Genomic DNA, 25,418 nt, shown 5'->3' with positions numbered 1-25,418 from the left:
CGATTAGTCTCTCACGATGAAACCCGTAGAAACCCATCGACATAACGCCGTAGATCTCTTTGGCCACGTTGTCCTCCATTTGTTTCAGCGCTGAATGTATTTGCAGTACTCCTCGAAGCTTGGACGCTTTTCCGTGATACGTTCGATCTCGTCAATGTCGGTACTATTCATCAATGTCATATATTTGTCGAAATCTTGCATTCGCAGTTCTGGACCGATTCGTTGTTCCTCGAGAATGCCGTAGATACGCAATTTGCACTCATTTATTACTTCACTGGATATCTCCGGCTACATTTTATAAATAATTGTTGATTATTTTTATTAAATTACCCCAAAGGAAAATCAATAACATGAATGTCATCTATAGAAGTGTAATGTATACCGGTAAAAGTCATCAAAACGCTATTGCCGAGCTCCAGGAGAAACTGGATAGAATCATCTGTCTTTCTGGAACACTCCTCGGATTTCACGACAAACCTTGTAACGATTTTGTCAACAAAATATTAAATTTGCGCATCTTTAATTATGTGTCAAGATTTGTTCATCACGACACACTGTGAATTGCGCATCTCAATGTTCGCTACAATACGCTGCATCAAGCCTTCTCACACAAAGCAAAGCGAACGATCGGTACCTAGCGCGGGTATAAAAGAAGCCTCCATGCATCGAATCGGGGCTCAGTTCACTACAGTCGATGGGCGAAAGTCGACTCTAAATAAGCATCCCGGGACAAACAGCCAGCCTTGGCTTTGGAGGAAGCCGTCGCCGGGAGAGCAGCCAGCATCGTTAAATTGCTGGTGCGGCAAGCAGTCGACGCGGGCCATAGGTAGAAGTCTGCCCATCGCTGGTGCCGTGTGGAGCGTTCAACGAGTGAACATGACCAGACGTGCAGTGCAGCAGTTCCGCAACAGCCTCCCACCCACCACCAACGTGTAGAATGTTGGAAATTGCAAATGTTTTTGCAACCAACTACAATAAGAGTTATTAAATAGTTTTCCATCATGTGGTGCGTCAACGATGGGGGCGAGTGATACCATACGCACAATGCAACTGAAAACCGACGTAAGTTAAGTGCAAATTAGAAGATCACGCTGTGTAATTTTTGTGAATTTTACTCCGCAGCGCGAAGCGGTCGGTTTTTTTTTGTTCGGAATTTGGATCCGATGAGAAAGTGTACGTCTAGCTTTGTAAAATGTGAGGAAGTTTGATTCGGTTAATAAATTTCGTGATTTGTTTGAAGTTTGGTTGACGAATCGTTTAGTGTTGAAAGTGAATATGATTGAGCAGATTCCGCAATAACGGTTTTCGGACCACGACGTGGCCGACTAGCAAGCTGGGCAAATTAAAATGAATCTTGGCAATTCCTTTCGAGGAATTGGCGCAAAAGCCAAGTTTTTAAGCGGAATTTGTTCGTCTTCACTATTTTTAAAATTTTATGTTGACTCCACCGGAATAAACCGTTACATTTGGCGCCCAACGTGGGGCACAATAGGCTAAATAAGGTCATCTGGTGGAGTTTTGTGTAATTTTGAATAATGTTATTTTAGGAAATTTTTAGTTTTCACAAAGTGGTGAAATATGTTTTTTGTGTAAAATAAAGTCTTTTGTGAAAGATCAGAAGCATTATCAGGTCATTAAAAGTCTTCGATGTAAGTTTCGGAGCATTCAATACAAAAAAAATCTTCTGCGAAAGATCAGAAGTACTCAAGTCTTCGACAGTTAGTTTGGAGCATTTTTGTAGTTTAAAAAGTCTTCTGCGAAAGAACAGATGCATAAAAGTCTTCGGCATTTGCTTGGAGCACCATTTCGTAGCATTAATTTTTTTGGTTAGGTTTAGTATTATTTAAAAATATAAAATTTCCTAAAGCAAATTTTCATTTTTCACCCCGGGAAAAAATGAATGTAACGATTTAGTCAGCAAAATATTAATTTTTCAATTTAATTTTGTGTCAAATTGTGTACACTTTGACACACTGTGCATTGCCATCGGAAACAATGCAAACGCTGATTCAAGCCTTCTCACATACTGCAAAGCGGATAATTCGTACCTAGCGCGGGTATAAAAGAAGCCTCCATGCATCGAATCGGGGCTCAGTTCACTACAGTCGATGGGCGAAAGTCGACTATAAATAAGCATCCCGGGACAAGCAGCAAACTTTGGCTTTGAAGGAAGCCGTCGCCGGGATAGCAGCCAGCATCGTGCAGTTGCTGATGCGGCAAGCAGTCGTCGCGGGTGCTGTAGGTAGAAGCCTACCCATCGCTGGTGCCTTGCGAGTGGATAGTCAACGAGTGAACTATGCAGACTAGACGGACAGTGGTTCGCCAGCACTTCCCCACCCACCACCATCGCTCAACGGTTGGGATTTGTAGTTGTTACTACAACCAACATTATAAGAGTAATTAAATAGTTTTTACAACATGTGGTGACGATGTGGGCGAGTGAGATCATACGCATCTTGTAACTGAAACCGACCGCAAAGCGGTCGGTTTTTTTTTGTTCGGAATTTGGATCCGATGTGAAAGTGTACGGCTAGCTTTGTAAAATGTTGTGAGAAAGTTTGATTCGGTTAATAAATTTCGAAATTAGTTTGAAGTTTTGTTGACAAATCGTTTAGTGTTGAAAGTGAATATGATTGAGCAGATTCCGCAATAACGGTTTTCGGACCACGACGTGGCCGACTAGCAAGCTGGGCAAATTAAAATGAAGCTTGGCAATTCCTTTCTAGGAATTGGCGCAAAAGCCAAGTTTTTAAGCGGAATTTGTTCGTCTTCACTATTTTGATAATTTTATGATGACTCCACCGGAATAAACCGTTACAACCTATCAGGTAACCTCTAACTCCAATCTATCTCCCCGAGATTCTCCCGAAGCCTTCAACATCAACCATGATAACTGGTTCACTCCTACAGGAACAAACTGCACTATCTCGAGCTACTTACTCACGACAAATCCCCGTGGGTTATCTGCCTTCAAACGGTCTTTGGACCGCAAATTCGGTGGAAGTACAACTGAATATATAAGATCAGAATCAATTTCCGACACTTGGTGACGATTGGGGTTCTATGGCATGTCCCTTTTGACACCATTGACATCAGTGATAATTTTCTAGTTACAGGGGCTCGTCTCCGTGGTTGTAATAGCATTGCAATCGCCGTTATCAACGCGTATCTTTTTTCTGTGATTCTGTTCATGGTGTAAAACAGAAAGTGAGTAATATCGTCAGCCCTCCCTCTCCTCTTCCTCGGAGTCTTGACGGCTCGCTATCCTATATGGGGTTGTTCTAGGACTGATCCTCGCGACGTTGCCCTTATCAAAGTCTTTGAGAATGAAGACCTGGAAACTCCTAACGATGGCTTATTTCAACGGGCATTCTGCTACTTCTTCCTACATAACTCGGTAGAAACTCATAATCCGGCCTCTTTTCCCGAGTTCATGCTGTCCTGGATGATACCAAGGTTCCCATTCCGGTAACCAGCTGTCGTCCCAAGGGCCGAGCTCTCAGATGGTGGTTCAACTTTACCCTTGCTGGGTAAACAGCATTTCTCAACATAATCAACCAAATATGGAGTAAACAAATTGGCAAAAGAGTCCAGTAATTCCGATCACGAAAAACCAGGTATCAGGTCGGAATCTCTCCAGCTTCAGCTACCTTTTGCCTCTTCAAAATAGTCGAAAGACATGTGAACTGTATTCGGAAGAAGTTGGAAGATGACAGAAGATTGTATTTCCAGCAAAATGCGTTCTGTGCTGGTTATGGAACCAGCACTTACTTTGCTGGTTTGGGGATCGTACTCCATAATGCCTTCGATCAAAAGGAAAACACGCGGACCTAGTCTCGTTGAATACTTCGAAGACATTTAATCGCACCTAGACCCACTTGGTGCTGAAAGATTGGGTAGACCGAGGGCTTTCAACATATCTCCGGTATTACTAAGCTCAAAGGAACTCTGCGTCCAGAACCTATCTGAAGGACGATCTGGCTATGACCCTATTTTAAGTCGCCATGAATGGGGTCTTCTGGGTTTTCCTTAGCCGTGTCGATCGTTCTGCTTACTGAAGAAAACAAGACAAGAATCGACACAAATTCTTACTTTCTGATTAATTTTATTTAAATTTCGATGACCGGCCGATCGTTCTGCTTACTGAAGAAAACACGACCAGACTCGACACAAATTTTTACTTTCCTGTATTAGCCTCATGATATACTAATGCAAAACTTGACTTGGTAACTTGTCTTAGAACCCTCGCAGTGAATATCTATGAAAATGCTTAAAGAATACTAAGCTGCAAGGAAGAAATGTCCCAGTTTGGCCGATTGATATGAAGAACCTATCCAGATCCCCCGGTAGTCGCGGTCCTCCTCAGTTCGGACGTCATTCCCACACCGGGACTGGGGAAAGCCCCCGGTACCGGGAAATAAACGATCTTTCCTTCTGACCAGCGCAGTGCCTATTTTCGTTGAGGCAACTTTCAAGCCATCTTTACAACCCCTACGCTTCTACAGGAGGTTCGACTTTGTCTTAGGTGGAACATTAACGGTATTTGGAACAACTGGCCCAACCTGGAACTGTTTACCAACGACAGTTAGCTCTGAATTGTAGCTCTCCGGGAGGTCAACCGTATCTGACCAGCCTCTATAGAATGTCCCTTAGACGTACGTATGAGTGGGTTATCAAGGTAGGTAGCAGCATCCGGCATTCAGTGGCAATTGGGATCCTTTGGGACATCCCCTTTGACATAATTCAGTTCAGTGAAGGCCTTCCAGTTGTTGGCGTCCATCTCCTTTGTAGCATTTCAGACATTAAACAAAAGGCGATTGACATCATCAGTAAGATACCTTCTCTCTTCTCTTCTTGGGAGATATGAAGGCTCTCCACCTTTTCCTGGGAAGGTACAAGGTTGGATTCTCGTGGTATTGTCTTACTCGAATCCTTCGAGGCGGCAGATCTAGTGCCTATCACCAATAATGGTTCAAACGGCGATTTGACTTGCGTCATCGATGTGATCACCGTGCGACGGTCCCTTCTGGTCGTACCAAAGTGGGAGGTTGTTTCCGACACTTACGGTAGCAGCCATTTCTCAATTCGGGTGAGACGTCAGCAGTGACCAGTTCACCAACAGGCCGCAAAAGCGCTAAGAGTCCTTTGATAACAACATCCGACGCGCGTTATAGCATATGTACTACTCGGCTAACGCTTCCGGACTGTTCCATAATCGTCATCGATGCCGCTGATTCATCGGCTCGGCCCGAACGTATATCTCAATGTTGGTGGTCAGACGAAAGGCGTCATGTTGTTAAGGCCAGAAGGAAGGCACTCCGAGTGCTCAGGAGACCTCACATTGATGATCCGGGAAAGGTTAGTGCATTGGAAAATTAAGCGTTAGCGTTGTTACGGTATACTTCGTAGATTGGACACTAGTGATACTCATGTTTCTTATGGAATCCTTATCCAGATTGCTATCGGAAATCAAGGTGGGGAGTTACCCTTGATTCCAATCTAAGATAACAATGGCATAAGCATGAGGATTACTACTCCCGGCCACGCCCATCTTTACCGTAACTAGGGATAGGAAAGGAAATGTTGATGTAGAACTTACTTAACGAGAGGCCCCCGACTTGGCGACGCCCTCATAAGTTCTACGGAGTTGGTGGTTTGGTAGGGTAAGGTAGGTCATGGAGGTTTGCCTCAAGCTGGCAATTCGACCCACAGACTATGTAGTTTACCTGTTTTTATTTAAACTCTTGCCAGCCGGCTGTCGAAAGAGTATGCTAATATCAATTTTATTTACAGTTTATTCTTTAAATAATTTACAGACGATTTCTTAACCTCAATCTATCAACAAATATCCGTTGAACAAATCTAAATTTACCAAATTTGTACTTTCTGCTCAGTGAGCAAAACGATTCTTCTAGGTTCATCGAATACAAAAATCAAACCATGCCTTTTAAAGATAATTATACTAAACTTTTTACAAAGTTTTATTTCAAGTATTTTCGCGATTTCTGATATAAAATTCAATAGCAAACAATCAAACAAAATTAAAATATTCTACAAATATTAACAAAACTATACCGTTTTGACTCAAATCCCGAACATAACACATATTCCGAACACTGGCGTTTCGACGTGCTAGATTTCAAAATTTCATCGGAAGATCAAGATTACAATCAAATTCAACATCCATCCCATGGAAAGAACCACGCGATTAATGACGAAACGGTCATTAATATCCAGGTGCTCGAAATAGGAGTCATGTTCGGGATTTGAGTCAAAACGGTACAATATCAAACTTGAATTATAGATAAAAAAAATCATGAATTGTACTCTTTTGTACTCTATTTTCACTTTTTGTAAATGTACTCTTTTTAGTCAAACCGAATCTGGTAACACTAAACCTGCCTTGTCCACCGTAACCTCATCAGTACCCTGTCGCCGACTTTCAACCAGTACATGAGAGTTGCTTCTGGATTGCTTCCGTCCACACCTGCCTATCCGCCTGTGCCAAGGTAGGCATCCTGCCATTCCGCCTGCGTGTGCTGCCCTCCATCTACCGCAAAGCTGAATTCACTTATTCCACATCCTCTTTTTATTGAGGGATCGGTTCTGCGCACTATAGCTGATTTCTCCCTTATGGCTCGGGTCTACTGGCTTGAATCAAGGAGCTGGTACTCCTCTTCAGCCACCAGCGCAACGTTTCCAATGGTGCACGGAAGGGTCGGTTTCAAGCCGTGGAGTTGAAATCGTGGTCACTGGTCCCAATATCACCATTTTGGACCATTTGGTAAACCAACGCCAGTACACGACTTTTGCATGGATTCCAGGGCACTGCGGAGTCGCCGGTAACACCATCGACGACCTCCTTGCTGATGTCGGATACCAATGTCAATGTTTTACGACGTCCAATCCCCCTGGCGGACACAAAGCCATGGAATCATAAGGTTGTCTGAGAAGATTGGTATTGCAGCTGTAGGGTCGGATCTCCACAACGCCACAGCTACGCAAAATTAAAGGTTCCCCATAACTTTGAAGTGGGCCCTTTTCGCAAAATTAACGATATCTGTGAGGTTGTCAACACCGCCGAACATTTTTTTTGTGTCGCTGCCCCAAGCACCAGGCCCCAAGGGTGGTAGCGTGATGTTGTTCGCCACAGTACGCACACTTTTACGGTCCGAAAGAAATTTTACACTGTACTTGCTCTAACGTGAGAACCTGCGACGGTTTTTCGTTCCGTGCTCAACGTGTGACGAGTTGGACCAGATACTGCTGGTCGGAGTATTCCCGGGTTAAGTCCGAAAGAATTTCCTCTTCCAGTTGTTTCCGCCTACAGCTGCGAGAAACCCCTTTCAGTGGCGAGAACAATGAAAAAATGAATGAGATTGAAAATTTTGCAGAAACCAAATCTAGGACATAAGGTCTAGGTATCTAGGTATATAATATCGAAAAAAGTTATCCACTTTACTGCATTGTGATATTAGCAATCAGTAAATTTCTTAATATAGTATACTCTTTTGTTGTGTACTTATTTTTAATGAGTAGCGAGCTACCTTGGTTTTAAGACATATTGATTCAATCTACCACGAAAACATTTCGGCGAATCAGTTTCAGTATTGTTGCGACGAACGGACGAGCCTAGAAACCTCGACTGGGTCACGACACCCAGGAAGGACTTTGACCGAATCCGGGTAGGATTCTGACCGAATATAGAATCGTTCTGATCGCATCCCGGAAGGATTGTGACTGAATCCGCATCCCGCAAGGATTGTGACTGAATCCGGGGTATGATTCGGAATGGATTCTGACCGGAACCGTGAAGAATTTTGATTGAATCCGGGAAGGATTCTGACCAAGACTCTGACCGAATCCGGGAGAATAATGACCGAATCTGAGAAGGATTTTGAACGAATCCGGGAAGGATTCTTACCGAATTTGGGAAGGATTCTGATTGATGCCGGAAAGGATTCCGACCGAATCCGGAAAGGATTTTGACCGAATCCGAGAAAGATTCTGACCGAATCAGGGATGAATTTTGATTAAATCCTGAAAGTATTCTGACTGATTTTGTCTTAATCTGGGAAGGGCTCTGACCGAATCCGGAAAGCATTCTGATGGAGTCCAGGAAACATTCTGACAGAAATAGGAATGGATTCTGATTGAATCGGGGATGGATTCTTATTGAATCAGGGATGGATTCTAATTGAATCCGGGATTCATTCTGATCGAATACGGGAAGAATTCTGATCAAATCCGAAAAGGATTTTGACCGAATCCGAGAACCATTCTTATAAAATTCGGGAAGGACTCTGATCTAATCCGGGAAGCATTCTGACCGAATCTTGGCAAGATTGTGATTGAATCCAGGCAGGATTCTGACCTAATCCGGAAAGGATTCTGACCGAATTTGGGAAGTATGACTGACTGACATCGAGAGACATTCTGACCGAACTCTGGCAGGATTCTGATCGAATCCAAGAGACATTCTAACCCAAACTGGAAAGTATTTTGTACCAATCCGGGAGGGATTCTGACCGAAGCCGGGAAAGATTCTGGCGAAATCAAAAAAATAATTTTAACCAATTCCAGGAAGAATTTTGGTCGAATTGCGGAAGAATTCTGACCACATCCGAGAAGGATTTTGACCGTATCCGGGAAGGATTCTGACCGACTCTGGGAAGCGTTTTTTCAGAATTTGGGAAGCATTCTGACCAAATCCGGGATGGATTCTGATTAAATCTGGAAAGTATTCGAACCGAATCCGGGAAGGATTTTGACTGAATCTGGGAACGATACTGCCCGAATCCGGAAAGCTTTTTGACTAAATCCGGGAAGAATTCTGACCGAATCCGAGATGGATTCTGATTGAACCCAGGAAGGATTTTGACCGAATCTGGGAAGGATTTTGACCAAATATGGAATCGTTCTGATCGAATCCCGGAAGGATTGTGACTGAATCCGGGAAGGATTCGGACCGATTTCGGCGGGTGGATTCTGACCGGAATCGGGAAGATTGAATTCGGGATGGACTCTGATAACGACTGACCGAATCTGGGAGAATAATGACCGAATCTGAGGGTTCTGTACGAATCCGGGAAGGATTCTGATCGAATTCGGGAAGGGTTGTGATTGAATTCGGGAAGGTTTCTGATCGAATATGGGATGGATTCTGATTGAATCTGGGATGGATTCTTATTGAATCCGGAAAGCATTCATCCGAATTCGAGAAGTATTTTGACAGAATCCGGGAAGGATTGTGACCCAATCCGGAATCATTCTTATCAAATTTTGGAAAGGATTCTGATCTAATCCGGGAAAGATTCTGATCGAATCCGGGATGGATTATGAATGAATTCGGGACGGATTATGATTGAATCCGGGCAGGAATTTGACTAAATTTTGGAAGGATTTTGACCGAATCTGGGAAGGATTTGCACCAAATCTGGAATCGTTCTTCGAAGGATTGTAACTGAATCCGGGTATGATTCGGAAGGAATTTGGAATGGATTCTGACTGGAACCGGGAAGGATTCTGATTGAATTTTGATTGATGGGTTCTGACCGAATCCGGGAAACCGAATGAGAATAAAGACAAATCCTGGAGAATAATGACCGAATCTGAGAAGGATTCTGACCGAATCCAAGAAAGATTCTGGCCAAATCCGGGATGGATTCTGAGTTTGCTGAGTATTGTTGCGACGAACGGACGAGCCTAGAAACCTCGTCTGGGTCACGACATCAAAGTCAATACTATTCCTTGCCAGAATGCGTCTCCGAAATTCTCTACTGGCATCATTTCGTCCTTGTGCACGAACTCATAATGTCTTCTAGTCGGCAAAGCCAAATAGCCTGATGTTAACTCCTGTTCTTCCTATCACTCCCTCTAAAGCACTGTTGATCAGCAGACAGAAAAGAGCCTCGCCTTGCCACAATCCGCTGCCCGTTTCAAACAGACATGAAGTCGTGCTTGAAACCTGAATTACGCATATCACCCGATCGATAATCACATTGACTAATCAAGTCAATTGGTTCGGAACCACAGCTGATGTATGTCTGGTACTGTCCCAAGTCTCACGAATTCTTTAGTACATACCTGAAAATCTCTATAAAACGTATGAATTTAATACATTAAATGCAAATAGAATTAATTGACTGTGTTGCCCTTGAGCCAATCATTCTAAAGTGCTATTATTGTTCTTTTCGTGTGCTTTTCTCAACACTTGTCAGGATACATGAGAAATTTTTGTATTTTTGTTATAACATATGCCAAACATCTGGGCTGAAGGATTTCTTCGTTAAAGGTTAGGACTCCAGGATTGGTATGTACATATATGAACACCAAATAATTATATGCACTCAAGCAAACACCCACATTTAACTGTACCCGGGTATCATTGCAATGACCTATGAATAAATTTTATAACTACATTCTTATACCTAGCTGCACTTGTCCTCTCGATAAGAAAGGAATTTCTTCACGGGTGTTTTTTGTTTGTTTAGCTCACACTTCCTCGCTTGGATGATCCGCCATAATCTGTTTCATTTTTTTTATTGTTTGTTGTCATACCTCGGGTGATTGCACGGCTTGGCTGCTGGTGTCACCAACCAGCAGAAGTATAGTCGTCGTGTGTCGCCCATAGATTCACTTTTGATTGCACTTGAAATGCAATTTGAGCAAACAAAGCTACCGCGCCACAATACCTAGCCATTGAAATCGAAGAACGAGCTTTGTTGCTTTGTTGTTCCTCATACGAACCATGCGACATCGCAGTTACCTACTTGGAACCGGTTTCAATCGAGTAATTTTATAAATATAAAACGAAGCAATTAGGTTTTAGAATGGATATTTGTATGACTAAGTAATTTCATGTACCTACCGAACAGTACGAAATTTTCGTTTTATGTTTGACACAACACATGCTTACGCAAATTCCAAAGATTCATTTACCTTTTTAATCTACGCGTAAATCGCTTCAACCAGCATCAACAAAGAACATTCCTCCCAATAGCGGCTGTCAGACTTGATCTCACCATACCGAGCATATCACCCTTATAAGGCAGCTTGCCGTTTGTTCGCGCAATCAGAGAGTTTGTTGATCTCTGTTCTCGCACCATCGACTCACTGCACTGTACTTACGGTGGTGGCGTGTGCTCCGCGGCCATACATCTACGTTCGAGTTCTTCGAGCCCGAAATGAAAACATGTGTGTAGTAGGAACGAATGCTCACACAAGGCAATATGCGGAAACCCTTCGTCGGTGGCAGCGTTCACCGTGCGTCGCAAGAACGTAGCGTGAAACCCCGCTGAACTTGAACTTGACCATTCCGCCCGGTGACGGCAACGAACGACAACGCAGGAGATGTGATCACACGCGTAAATATCAAAATAACTGCCATGGATACAGTTTTAAGTCCATGGCCACTACTGTAATGGTCCGTTGGGTGTGACACGTCCAATCGACTGCCGGAACCTGAACACTGTGAACAGTAATCATTCGTCAAGGTTTTATCCTACACGGTGAGCGGCCCTATTTGAACAAGGACGTATAGTGATTCTAATGCAATTCAATAAATTCTGTCACGCTCCAAGGAAGTTGAATGCATTGGTCATAGCGTAACAAAGAAAACGTTCAAACTTTGGGAAATTATCGACATGGCAGCTCAAGGGTGTACTGGAATAAATCATTTCCGACATCACTGATCTACTGTACTGTGGGGAAATCATTGGCGCGCCACCCGTATTCTCGTCTCGAACATTATTTAGTACTCAATCACATTTAAACCGCATTACTTAATGAGATATAAATACGACTGAATAAACTGCAAAGCAAAACACAGTTCTAACAGATTAGGAAGGCCTAAGAAGCCTTAATGTTTCAAAACATGATGCTTGATAAGGCAGTCATTTTTTTTTAAATAAAAGCGCTTCCTGGAGATTTATTAGAAAATAAATTAATAGTGCAAAAGGCGCAAACGATTACTGAATACACCAGATTCTATTTTTACACGGATTTTTTCACATGACACGCATAACACATAACATTTGATTACATTATTAAGGAATTCTTAAAACATATTGGAGTTTTTTTTTAATTAAATAAAAAATGCATTATTTTATAAGAAGTATTCTGATCAATATAAAAAAAATACGCATAAAACAATCACAAAAAGTTCAGAACAAATTAAAAAAACCCAGATTAATCCATCTAGCGGTGATGAGGGGCCCTCCTTAGCCTAGCGGTAAAATTCGCACCTATAAAGCAAGACCATGCTGTCTATAAAGCAAGACCGGTGGCTGGGTTCGATTCCTGTTGCCGGTCAAGGCAATTTTCGGTTCTGAAATTGTCTCGACTTCCCTGAGCATAAAAGTATCATTGATTGTTTTGAGAGTTCTTCGAGGAAATATTTCGTGAGAAGTTTCAGAAATTCCTTCAAGAATTCTTCCACAAAATCATTATAAAATTCTTATAGATTGTTTTCGTGAATTCTTTCAAGATTTCCTCCCAGAGTTCTTCATGAAATTTCTTCGGAAATTCTTCCAGGAATCTTTTCTTGAATTATTCTATGTATCCTTGTTGAATTCTTCCAGGAACTCATTGGGGGATTCTTTCAGGCATTCCTTAATAAATTCTTCATGAAAAATTCCAGGCTATGTTATAAAATGTCATCGGCATGTCACTTGACTTATTTATCCAGATCTTTTGTAGAAGCTTGTTTCACTTCATAATTTTTATGAACCCATAATGCCCAATATTTTTGCCCAAATGTACGTGGCTCTAATATTAAATCTGAGGTTAGAGAGTGGAATCTCTCCAAAATAAAATGTAACGTGTCATTTGGCATAATGTAATTTGAATGACATTTTGCCTCGCGCCCCAGATTACGATTTAATTGCTACAAGCTCTTCATATTGAATGATATGCTGTCTAGCTTTTGTAAAAAAGTTCTCGGAAAATTATACAAATGAATGCCAAAGACATTTTACAACACTGATTCCAGGTATGCATTAAGGAATTCTTCCAAGATTTCCTTCGGGAATTCTTCCAGAAATTTCTTCAGAAATTTCACAAGGAATTCATCCAGGAATCCTCCGGTATTTCCTTTGGAACTTCTTACAAAAATAATTTAAAAATTCCTCGGGAAATTCTGTATTGAATATCCGGATGAATTATGAAGGAATTTCCAGAGGAACTTTTGGAGGCGGGAGTAGAGAAATTCCGTAATTTTCGGGAATATTCATTGGAAGATTTTTCGGATGAATTTCTTCAGGCATATGTGGAAATTCTAGGAGTAAGAGGGAATATTTCCGAATCGAGCTCCAGGAGTGCTTTCAGGAGGCTTCCTAGAAGAGTTCCTAAAGAAAGTAGTAAACAACTTTCAAAATCAGTTTTAGGAGGAATTGTTTTTGGAGGATTTGCAGAAGCAGCTCCTGGAAGATTTTTGGGAAAACCCCATTTAGAAATTTCTTGACCATCTGCAATATTTTTAGAAAATTTAAACTTTGGAATGACCCTCCTGTCTTACCGAAAGACAAAATTCTACGTCAAAAAACTTATGTAGGAATATCAATTAACCACTTGAGCTTTTTGACTTATTTGAGGTTAATTTCCAAAAGAACATAACGTTTTTAAAGCCTCTAATTATTTTAAAAATTGAAGAAAAATGAAAAATAGCTTCATTTCTGAACTAGCCTGATGTTGGTTCAAAATCGGTCAAATGTTCAGCCAAACTAAAAAACAGCCTTTTGTCAATTTTTAGTTTTGAATTTTTTAAATAGTTAGAGACGTAAAAAAGCATGGGTTCTTTGAGATAGTTGACCTTAAACATATCATCGATTGAGCGAATAAAAACGAGAAGGGTCAATTGGAAGTCAAAAAACATGTGATAGGCCGTTTGGCCCAAACTCACAATTGTAACCAAGCAGGATGCCTGAAGTCTGCATTTCTTCTCGAATACAACCTGTTGTGAGGAAATCGGATAATGCTTAGTAAATACCCAAAAGTGTGTCTCAATATGTTTCAATATATGGAAATTTTGAACTGTTGTACTTTTACAACATGCGAGTTTTCATGTTATGAAAGCTGTTGTGAGTCCTGGAGGGTTAAGTAAATTTTATTTTATGTTGAGTTGCTTCAACTTCAATTTAGGAAGACCTCCTTGCAAGAGGCTCGGAAGCCTCCTTGCAAGAGGCTCGGGAGCCTCGAGAGGCTCGGAAGCCTCCTTTCAAGAGGCTCGGAAGCTTCATTTAAGGAGGCTCGGAAGCCTCCTTTCAAGAGGCTCGGAAGCTTCATTTAAGGAGGCTCGGAAGCCTCCTTTCAAGAGGCTCGGAAGCTTTCTTTCAAGAGGCTCGGAAGCCTTCTTTCAAGAAACTCAAAAGCCTTCTTTTCTAGAGACTCGTAAGCCTTTTTTTCTAGAGGCTCGGAAGCCTCCTTTCAAGAGGCTCGGAAGTCACTTTTCAAGAGGCTCGGAAGCCTCCTTTCAAGAGGCTCGGAAGCCTCCTTCCAAGAGGCTCGGAAGTCTCCTTCCAAGAGGCTCGGAAGTCTCCTTTCAAGAGGCTCGGAAGCCTCCTTTCAAGAGGCCCGGAAGCCTTCTTTCAAAAGGCCTGGAATCTTCCTTTCAAGAGGCTCGGAAGCCTCCTTTAAAGAGGCTTGGAATCTTCCTTCCAAGAGGCTCGGAAGCCTCCTTCCAAGAGGCTCGGAGGCCTCCTTCCAAGAGGCTCGGAAGCCCTCTTCCAAGAGGCTCGGAAGCCCTCTTCCAAGAGGCTCGGAAGCCTCCTTCCAAGAGGCTCGGAAGCCTCCTTCCAAGAGGCTCGGAAGCCTCCTTCCAAGAGGCTCGGAAGCCTCCTTCCAAGAGGCTCGGAAGCCTCCTTCCAAGAGGCTCGGAAGCCTCCTTCCAAGAGGCTCGGAAGCCTCCTTCCAAGAGGCTCGGAAGCCTCCTTCCAAGAGGCTCGGAAGCCTCCTTCCAAGAGGCCCGGAAGCCTCCTTCCAAGAGGCTCGGAAGCCTTTTTCCAAGAGGCTTGGAAGCCTCCTTCCAAGAGGCTCGGAAGCCTCCTTCCAAGAGGCTCGGAAGCCTCCTTCCAAGAGGCTCGGAAGCCTCCTTCCAAGAGGCTCGGAAGCCCTCTTCCAAGAGGCTCGGAAGCCCTCTTCCAAGAGGCTCGGAAGCCTCCTTCCAAGAGGCTCGGAAGCCTCCTTCCAAGAGGCTCGGAAGCCTCCTTCCAAGAGGCTCGGAAGCCTCCTTCCAAGAGGCTCGGAAGCCTCCTTTCAAGAGGCTCGGAAGCCTCCTTTCAAGAGGCTCGGAAGCCTCCTTCCAAGAGGCTCGGAAGCCTCCTTCCAAGAGGCTCGGAGGCCTCCTTCCAAGAGGCTCGGAAGCCCTCTTCCAAGAGGCTCGGAAGCCCTCTTCCAAGAGGCTCGGAAGCCCTCTTCCAAGAGGCTCGGAAGCCTCCTTCCAAGAGGCTCGGAAGCCTCCTTCCAAGAGGCTCGGAAGCCTCCTTCCAAGAGGCTCGGTAGCCTCCTTCCAAGAGGCTCGGAAGCCTCCTTCCAAGAGGCTCGGAAGCCTCCTTCCAAGAGGCTCGGAAGCCTCCTTCCAAGAGGCTCGGAAGCCTCCTTCCAAGAGGCTCGGAAGCCTCCTTCCAAGAGCCTCCTTCGACCACCGTAAATTGTGCCCCGGAAGTGAAGTTGAATGTGCACCCTGAACCCTCCGGCAATCCCATCACTAATCGGACCCCCTGGACCATTACTGATTATTCAGGAATCGTATTGGGATGTGTACCAGACTATTACCTGATTCCATCACGACGCAGTAAGCTGGCGAGCCCTTTAGCGCCGGTAGTCTACGAGCCCCAATCGTTATCATTGTACCACACGCCGCGGAAGTGCCATAACCATAGTCTTGGAGGTGCGGGTCTATATTCTGAAGATATTCTGCAATATATACACAGGTTTCTGTTTTTACACGTTTTTTTCGCTCGTATATTTGATCATGTGACTTTAATTTGCCACCAAAGTCTTTGCAACATGTTTTCAAAAAATCCTGAATAATTTAAAGAAAAATCACTTGGTGATTAATATGCGTTAAACATTCAGGATGAGTGCAAAATTGAGAAAATGTTAATCGTGTACAGACAGACAGAATCCTGTGTACTTGGAAAGATTCATAAAGAAGGAAACGCGTATCTATCAAGTTTCCGAAACAACGAATGAAATTGGTCAATCAGGTATCAGAACGTCGGCTCAGGAGGCACGTTCCCCTCAATTTGGGAGATTTGTGCCATCGCCTTCACTGGCCTTTCTCATCATTTACCTGACGGAAAAGGAAGTGAAAAGGGGAAAGGAAGAGGAAGTGAAGTTGGAAAGGAGAATGGAACCATTTATAGGAAAGCCAATTATGTAGACGCATTCAGCTAGGGACTAAAGAGAGGTGTCACAAAAACACAGAGGACGTAACAATGGACGAACGTCAAAGACCAAACACAGAGTGCACTGTAAAAACGCATAATGCGAATTCATATAGGTGACAATCACAAAGTACATTGTAAAAATCGCATAATGCGAATCCATATAAGTGGCAATTTGTTGAAAACTAAGTAAAACACATATTCATAACCCCATTCTTATTGAACCTCACGTTGAGATTGAACAAGAGTAGCCGAACCCAAACGTCAAGAACGAAACACAGAGTACACTGTGAAAAAACGCATAATGCGAATCCATATAGGTGACAATTTGTTGAAAACTAAGTAAAACACATATTCATAACCCCTTTCTTATTTAATCTCACGTTGAGATTGAACAAGAGTAACCGAAGCCGAACGTCAAGGACGAGACACAGAGTACATTGTGAAAAACGCATAATGCGAATCCATATAGGTGACAATTTGTTGAAAACTAAGTAAAACACATATCCATAACCCCACTCTTATTTAACCTCACGTTGAGATTAAACAAGAGTAGCCACTGTGAAAAACGCATAATGCGAATCCATATAGGTAACATACACAAAGTACATTGTAAAAAACGCATAATGCGAATCCATATAGGTGACAATTTGTTGAAAACTAAGTAAAATACATATCCATAACCCCACTCTTATTTAACCTCACGTTGAGATTGAACAAGAGTAGCCAAAGACGAACGTCAAGAACGAGACACACAGTACACTGTGAAAAACGCATAATGCGAATCCATAAAGGTAACATACACAAAGTACATTGTAAAAAAAAACGCATAATGCAAATCCATATAGGTGACAATTTGTTGAAAAAAACTAAGTAAAAAAACCATTTTCATAACCCCACCCTTATTCAACCTCAAGGTGAGATTAAACAAGAGTAGCTGAAGCCAAACATCAAAGATGAAACACAGATTACACTTTGAAAAACGTATAATACGAATCCATATAGGTGACAAACACAAACTACATTGTAAAAAAAAACGCATAATGCGAATCCATATAGGTGAAAATTTGTTGAAAAACTAAGTAAAAAACATTCATAATCCCACCCTTATTCAAACTCAAGTTGAGATTAAACAAGAGTAGCTGAAGCCGAACGTCAAAGACGAAACACAGAGTACACTGTGAAAAAACGCATAATGCGAATCCATATAGGTAACATACACAAAGCACATTGTAAAAAACGCATAATGCGAATCCATATAGACAATTTGTTGAAAACTAATTAAAACACATATTCATAACCCTACTCTTATTTAACCTCACGATGAGGTTGAATAAGAGTAGCCGATTATCTCGGAGAAGTAAAGAGTCAACTACGCCATATCTCCGGTTAGCGCAGCGAGGGCTAAAATACTGTGAAGGGGCCCTGGTGCTTCACAGGCTCCGTTTGCGGTTAGGTTCTTATTAGACCCCCCTAACCATTCATTCGTAGGCACGGTAAGCATAAAGCCGCATCACACCGAGAATTAGGGGTCACCTGTATGGTGGACTTTTACCACTGGAACAGGCAATCCGTAATGTTATTCTTAGCCAGATAACCAGCTGCCGACACCACACGGCTATCTAGGCTGTTCGTGGAGAGAAGTTGACATTGACTTTACGTCAACTCTCAATGTGGCCGAACAGCCGTGAAAATTTGATCATGTGACTTTAATTTGCCACCAAAATCTTTGCAACATGTTTTCAAAAAATTCTAAATAATTTAAAGAAAAATCACTTGGTGATTAATATGCGTTAAACATTCAGGATGAGTGCAAAATTGAGAAAATGTTAATCGTGTACAGACAGACAGAATCCTGTGTACTTGGAAAGATTCATAAAGAAGAAAACGCGTATCTATCAAGTTTCCGAAACAACGAATGAAATTGGTCAATGTTCAATGCGTCATAAACAAACACTTTCGAAAAGAACTTTGATTCAAACGCAAACGATAGAAAAAAACGAGAAAGGCAAGAATCTCTTAGGAATTTTAATAATTTGTTGTTCTCATCAGAGGTGGAAACCTTGATGAAAAATCGAATAGAGTAACAGACGTAACATTTGGTTAAATGAGATTTCAAAGTATTTTAAACATCAATGCATAAACGGTACTGTCGTTATATACGGTACGTATTGGATAAGTACCCAAAAAATGTATGTGTAAAAAAATATGTTGGCCATAACTTCTAAGCCCATAGTCCGATCCGACCAATTTTCAATGGGAAACAATTGTATTTTGAACATAACTTCTAAAACACAAAAAAAAACAAAATTCTGATGAATTTACATAATTTTCTTTGCATAAACGACTACGATTAATATGGATCAAAAAATATGCAACAGTTCATTCACCTAAACAATAATTAAGTAAATTATAATTGTAAATGCTAAAAGGACACAAGTCTGAATCTCAAACTCATATGGTATGCTATTCCACCTTGGGTGACAATTTAACAAACATCTAATTGAAGACATATACCTATGCATCTATGTCAAATAATGGTCTGATCAGAACAGAATAACACATCTACCCATCTAGGAATCATTTGAGCAGCGCCTTGCCTCACTTTCAAACATAAGACTAAAGACAAAGAACGGCAGATTTGATGACCTGCTCGCTTGTTGCTATTTTTATAGAGCGCCGCCGCCGCCGCTCATCGATTCATCAATAACAATCATTCCACTCGGTCGGTCGGAACAGGTTTCATAATTCAGGAAGCTGTGACCGCTGCGACTGAAACCGCCAAGGTCACGGTGGATGGTTGGTTCATTGGACACAAATCCCTCTAGGCAAGCGGTTCTCAATTTTTTTTCTAGCTGTCACCTATCTTTGAAAAGTAGCTCCTAAGGTTTTGCTAAAATTTGAGAAAATAGGTACAATTAAGATTTTTTTATTAAAATTGTGAAAAATGAAAAAAAAAATCTTTAATCAAGTCAAAAGCTTATCGAAATTTCAAATACCTACTCATTCGATTTCGACCCATTTATGGAATGCATTATTTTGTGATGGAATATTGACATAAAGAGGCCGATAACAGAAACCAGTATTGCAACGATTAGCTCCTTGTACCCTTAGTATAATATACTATACTATACAATAATATACTATAAGGTACACTGGGGGAAGTGGAAAAGGAAAAATCGATAGTGCATGTTTGAATTAGTGTAAAACCAGTTTAAATGATCTAAATGGGTTCAATTAAAATAGGCTATCAAAAACAGTCAATTTTGCACCAACTGTGTGGTAATTCATACCATTTTGGCCGCTTGAAATTTATGGAAATAGCTTTTAAGATTAGAAGTTATTTTTCCACTTACCCTAGTGCGATGGGGTATGTGGAAAACCCATGTTACCTCGACCTTCAATAGTGATGAGTAGTTACATATAACTAAAATCAATACGATAATTGCTCTGAGTATCTTTTGTGGAATAATTTCACCACCTTAACGGAATAGATCCTCAAGGAATTCTCGTAATAGTTAGGGGAGGGCTGGTTTTTCCTTCTCGAACACTAAGTGTACGTAAAATCTATATGTTCGTCCCAAAGATAAACTTTTTATAGGAAAAATGGGCCTTACAGGGTAGTAAACTGATCAACTTAGTTAAACGAATTGAGATGATGTCTGTATGTGCGTATTTGTATGTATGTGTGTGCGCAAAGCACGTACAAAATTATCAGCTATTCTTAAGCACTTGTTCTTAACCAATTTGTTCGCAAAAAAATTGCATTCAACGGCGAAACTTGTTATGAATAAAAATTAATGTGAATTATAGAATATATTTACCTATCAGTGCTATTTCTAACTTTCTTATACATTTTTTTCATATGTAAAACATGTGAAAGGCATCAATACCGATAGGTGGATTAATCAGGTCTTTTCTACTTTATATTAGTCCAATCGCCACTGAAATCACAATGATAACAAAGAAGGAACATATTAAAATTCAAAGTTATCGAAATAAACCCTGGAAAGAAAAGAAGAAAGAAAATGCGTAATTAGAACATTATCCACTTCCCCCGCAGTGTTTGATACCTGGGGTAAGTGTAAATTCTTTGAATTATTTTTTAGTGTACCTTATAGGTTAAATTTAGTTTAAGTTAAAACATTGTAATTCCTACATGGTTCAATTCAATCAGAGGAAAAATTCTAACTGCCAAAGGCAATTGAAATGTATTATTAATAATTAAAAATGTATCACAGCAAATAAGGATGATAGTGTTAAGAAAACACGGAACACCTAGTCTAAGAGCAGAATGTATGTCTTAACTAATTAGCAAATAAAATTAGGTAAAAAAAAGAAACTAGCATTTTAATTGGATTGGACAATCCATTGAGTTATGGAAAATCGCTCCAATTTCAATTGTAGAATATTTTTATTATAGTTTGGGAATCACTGCATTGAACTGACGGATAAACAAACTGTACTCGGCAGTCGGCGTACAGTTCAGACAGTTAGCGATGAGTTGCGAACAAAATGCAACTCGTTGCTTCAACATTTTGTCGAGTCACAGTAGATAGAGGAAACTTGTTTCAACGATTCTACGACTTTCGGTGGGCACATGTGGGTTGAATTGCAACAAGGAGAATTATGATGATGGTCAGCACTGTTATTGGTCAAATTGTAATGCTTTGAGTTAATTCTTTTTAGTTCAAAGGATTGATTTAAATATTTCCATCCTACTGGATGATAATTTCTATAAAGTCTTCCAATTATTGTTTTATTCTCTTTTACGTATTCTATCCTGAAAGTATCTATCATTCATTGTATTTAGCTTTGTTCACAACTCCCGAATTGAATTCAAACTTAAAAATGTTATTTCGATAATTCAAAATTGCTTATCGGTTATTTGAAAATTAACGAACTGTCCTTTCTAAGTTTGATAATGTTAATTTTATGCCAAGGGAAGTCGAGAAAATTTCCTAGACAGAACTGGGAAGCAAACCCAGCCACCCAGCATGATAATTCCTCGTACCTGCACATCTCACCGCTAGGCAAATGGGTCCAATAGCTATCCATTATCAATGTAAACGGTTTGGAAGCTCATGTACTTTCAATAATGGCGCCAGTCAGGTTCTGATGGTTATATAAAAATGACAGCTTATTATTAGTTCGGCCTCTAGTTGAGATACCTACCTACCTGGTTGGTAACAGCGTCGATACACATATGCCTGGCGTATGGTAGAGCTCCATAATCGTCAGTTTTCACCTTTCAACAAATCTTCGGAGTGCTCCTTCCACCTGGCTGCCACCATAGTCTTGTCTGTCAGCAAATTCCCCTCTCGGTCATTGCACATGGCGGGCACTGGCGCGCCATTGACAGTTTCTATCCATGTTCTCCTGCGCTTCAGCTATCACACTCTCTTCGTGTTGCCTTTTTTTCTGCGGTGGATTCGTTTCTCTACTGCCCTTGCTATACTGTACCGCTCTCTGTTGGAACGGGTACGAGCCACTAGCATTCGACTCCTAGCAACATATTTCTCGTCCTTCACTCGCTGGCACTCCTCATCAAACCAACCATTTCGTTGGCGTCGCTCCTATCCGCTCGTCCAACTTCTGGTGGTACTGTTCAGCTACTTCTTCAACTGACAAGCGTTGGATATTGAAACGCATCGTTCTGTTGTTTCATGAATTCGTAACGCTGGAGAGTCGCGCCCGAATTTTTGCAACTACAAGATAGTGATCAGAGTCGATGTTCGAACCTCTGAAGGACCTTACATCTATAACATGCGAGAAATGTCGTCCGTCGATCAGCACGTGGTCTATCTGTCAGCATGAGCAAGTGTCTCCACTCGGATATTGCCAGGTGTGTTTGCGGATATTCTTACGTGCGAAGTAGGTACTGCTTATTGCCATCCCTCTAGCAGCAGCAAAGGTTACAAGTCGCAGACCATTATCGTTGGTAGCGGAATGCAGGCTTTCCGTACCAATGACAGGGCGAAAGAAACTTTTTCTTCCGATCTGCGCATTTGCACCCCCGATGACATCGTGTGTTGGGCACTCTCCGTAGGCCTTATCAAGGCTCTCATAGAACTCATAACCTTCACGTCATCAGGCTTATCCTTCGTTGGGGCATAGATGCTGATCAGGCTATAGTTGAAGAATTTGCCCTTCATTCTCAACACGCAAATGCGGTCGCTTATTGGCTTCCACCGGATAACATGCTTCATCTGCTTCCCGATCACCATGAAGCCAACTCCTCGTTCTGCTCTGTCACCGCCGTTATAGTAGATGTGGTACTTGAATGAAGTGTTCGCGAAGGAATCTACCGCCTGGAATACTTATAAGTTTTTAAATAGCCGTATAGTGGCCCTATATGGCGATTTGACGTAATATAGTGCTGGTGGTTACTTGGGCAGTTTTTCACCTTTGCTCACATGCTAATGTGCTAATCGCCCATAAATTTACATTTGTGTTAGGGAAAACGTAAGGTGAGGGGTATGACGATTATTGTGGCAGCCATTTTTGGACTCTATCGTGATTGTCCTTAAATCTACAATTTGACGTTATGGTTTCGTGATAGAAAGGAAAAAACGTTCGAAAAGTAACGGTAAGCACTTCCGATTAACCCTTTCAGGACGACTTTTTTTACATTGATTTAACGTACAGATTTAGGTTTTTCCACTCTAGTATAGAACTAGTATAGAAAAAACTAAAAAGGTGTTGAAATATTTTTAGGATGTCCTAGGCCGTCCAAACTGTTCTGGAGTACATATCCTCGAATGCATAAAAAAATATCTCTAGAAACAAAACGTTCAAAGCTGAGAATATGTATATATCTATGTGATCATAAGACATGAAATTATCGAGTTTTGAATTAACGTACAACCGATTCTGTTTTTACACGGATTTTTTTTACAAGGCTGTGTAAAAAAATATCCCTTACAAAATTTTTACAAAGTTGCTCCATTTTGCATGATTTGTCAAGAAATCATAAAACTTTTTTACACGGATTTTCAGGACCTCCAAAACGGCCTGGAGTTCAGAACATACGATCTTACCGATCAACCATAGACATGTGCGCCGAAGTATTTGTGAACGGCGGCGGCGTAAGGCCATTTTTACACCGGCGGCGTCGGCGGCGTCACGCCGTAAGCAATGTTCGGCGGCGGCGACGGCGGCGTGAATCGGCGTGAATAATTTTAATCTGATAAAAAAAAAACACGCAGCAAGGCCTATCTTGCTTTTATTGTATTTTAGGGTCTTTGTACAATTGCTACAGACAGATTGATAGGGTGAACATGCTAATAGCTATAACTTGTACCTCCACAGCAAAAGTTTACATTACATCCTCCACTAGGATATTGCCGCATCACAGCACATGAATTCACTGGAAAGTACTTCAGATATAAATCCAGAAATTCGTTTGGAAAGATATTCCTCAGAAAATTTGAAAAAGGAATTCGGAGAACTAATTTAAAAATACCATATGAATTTCTTCAGAACTTTCTCCAAGAATTCCCTTGAAAATTTATTTGGGTGTTGCTTCGGAAATTCTTTCCAAAATGTTTCCAAAAGTTCCTTCAGGAATTTCCTTGGAAATTACTTTAGGGATTGCTTCGGAAATTCCTTTACGGAGTCTTTTGGCAATTTCTTCGGAAATTCATTTGAAAACTTTTTTAGAAATTCCTTCGGAAATTCCTTTGAGAATTCTTTAAAAAATACCCATGGAAAATCCTTCATGAATTTCCATTGGAATACCTACGGAAATCCCTTTAGGAGAAATCCTTCGGAATTTGATTTAGTTTTTTTTTAATTCCTTCAAGAATTTCTAATAGAAATTCTTCCAGTAATTCCTTAAAGAATTTCTTCGGAAAGTCTAAGAAGATACTTTTGGAATTCTTTCGAAATTTCCCTCTGGAACTTATTTAGAACTTTCTCCAGGAATTCTTTCGCAATTTCCTATAGGAATTCCTTCGAACATTCCCCGGAAATTCCTTTAGCAACTCTTCCAGAAATTCCTGTAGAACTTCGGAAATTTCTTTTAAAATTCCTTAAGAATTCTTTCGGGAATATCTTCATAAATTTTTTTGTGAAATTTTTGGAACTTTCGTTTGTAAATTCCTTTAATTTTTTTGAACCGTTGAAAATAACACACAAATACCTTTGGAAATTTCTTCGAAAATTCCTTTATAAATTCTCCCAACTTAGAATTCTTTCCGGAATTATTTCTGAATGAATTTTGTATGGTTTATTAAAAGAATTTCCTCCTGGAGGAAATTCTGAAAAAAAATACCTCCTGGAGGAATTTTCGACTCAATTCTTGAAGGAATAACCGAAAGTAAACCTGAAAAAAAATTCTAACAGAATTTTCAAATGAATTTCAAAAAGGTAAACCAGGGCTGAAAACCTCTATAATAAATTTTGTTTGACTATCATCGGCTCTTTCTGTCTTATAAAGCAGATAAAACGTTGTTGTGTTTATTTTCCGACATTTCGGTGTAGGGTAAGATGCGCCCCACCTGGCCAAAACGCCCCCCTTTGATTTCTAGAAAACTATAACTAACTAAGGGTAAAAATCATTTGGTACTTTGAAACATTTGTAAAACTATCGTACTATGTGAATGTGGAAGTATGTTTGTGTTACATAATGAAAACAATAGCAAAATACAAAAAGTTACAGTTTTGATTTAACTTTTAATGTTTGTTTGCTTAACATTCTGGACCGACTCTAGCATACTGTCCGCAAAACTTGCACTGGAACACTCAGTTGGGCAACAAAATAACTTGTCTCAGTGGTTAATATGATATAAAATTGCTTCCATTTTCAAAAATGTAACTAGTTTCGAAGATATGTTGCACTGGTCAAAACGCCCTAATGTAGGCAGGACGATATGCCCTTACCAACTGAACGAGCGCAGCGAGCCTGCAGCAGTTGCTTCCAAATGATATGGAGAATATTGAAATGTAATTCACACCTGCTTAAATGGACTTATGTTGGTTTTCTAAAATCAAGCACATAAGGATTTGTGACTGTGGCTTCTGAAATGTTTC

The 25,418-nt window shown here is 41.0% G+C and overlaps 1 protein-coding gene across 1 annotated transcript in view; it reads left to right on the top strand.

Moving 5' to 3' along the window:
- LOC134223860 (protein fem-1 homolog CG6966) overlaps positions 1-25,418 on the top strand; it is a 230,596-nt gene that overhangs the window by 155,316 nt on the left and 49,862 nt on the right. The window lies entirely within an intron of this gene.

This window comes from Armigeres subalbatus, chromosome 3, assembly GCF_024139115.2.
Source record: "Armigeres subalbatus isolate Guangzhou_Male chromosome 3, GZ_Asu_2, whole genome shotgun sequence".
NCBI lineage: Eukaryota > Metazoa > Arthropoda > Insecta > Diptera > Culicidae > Armigeres > Armigeres subalbatus.
This window is presented reverse-complemented; position numbering and strand designations above follow the sequence as displayed.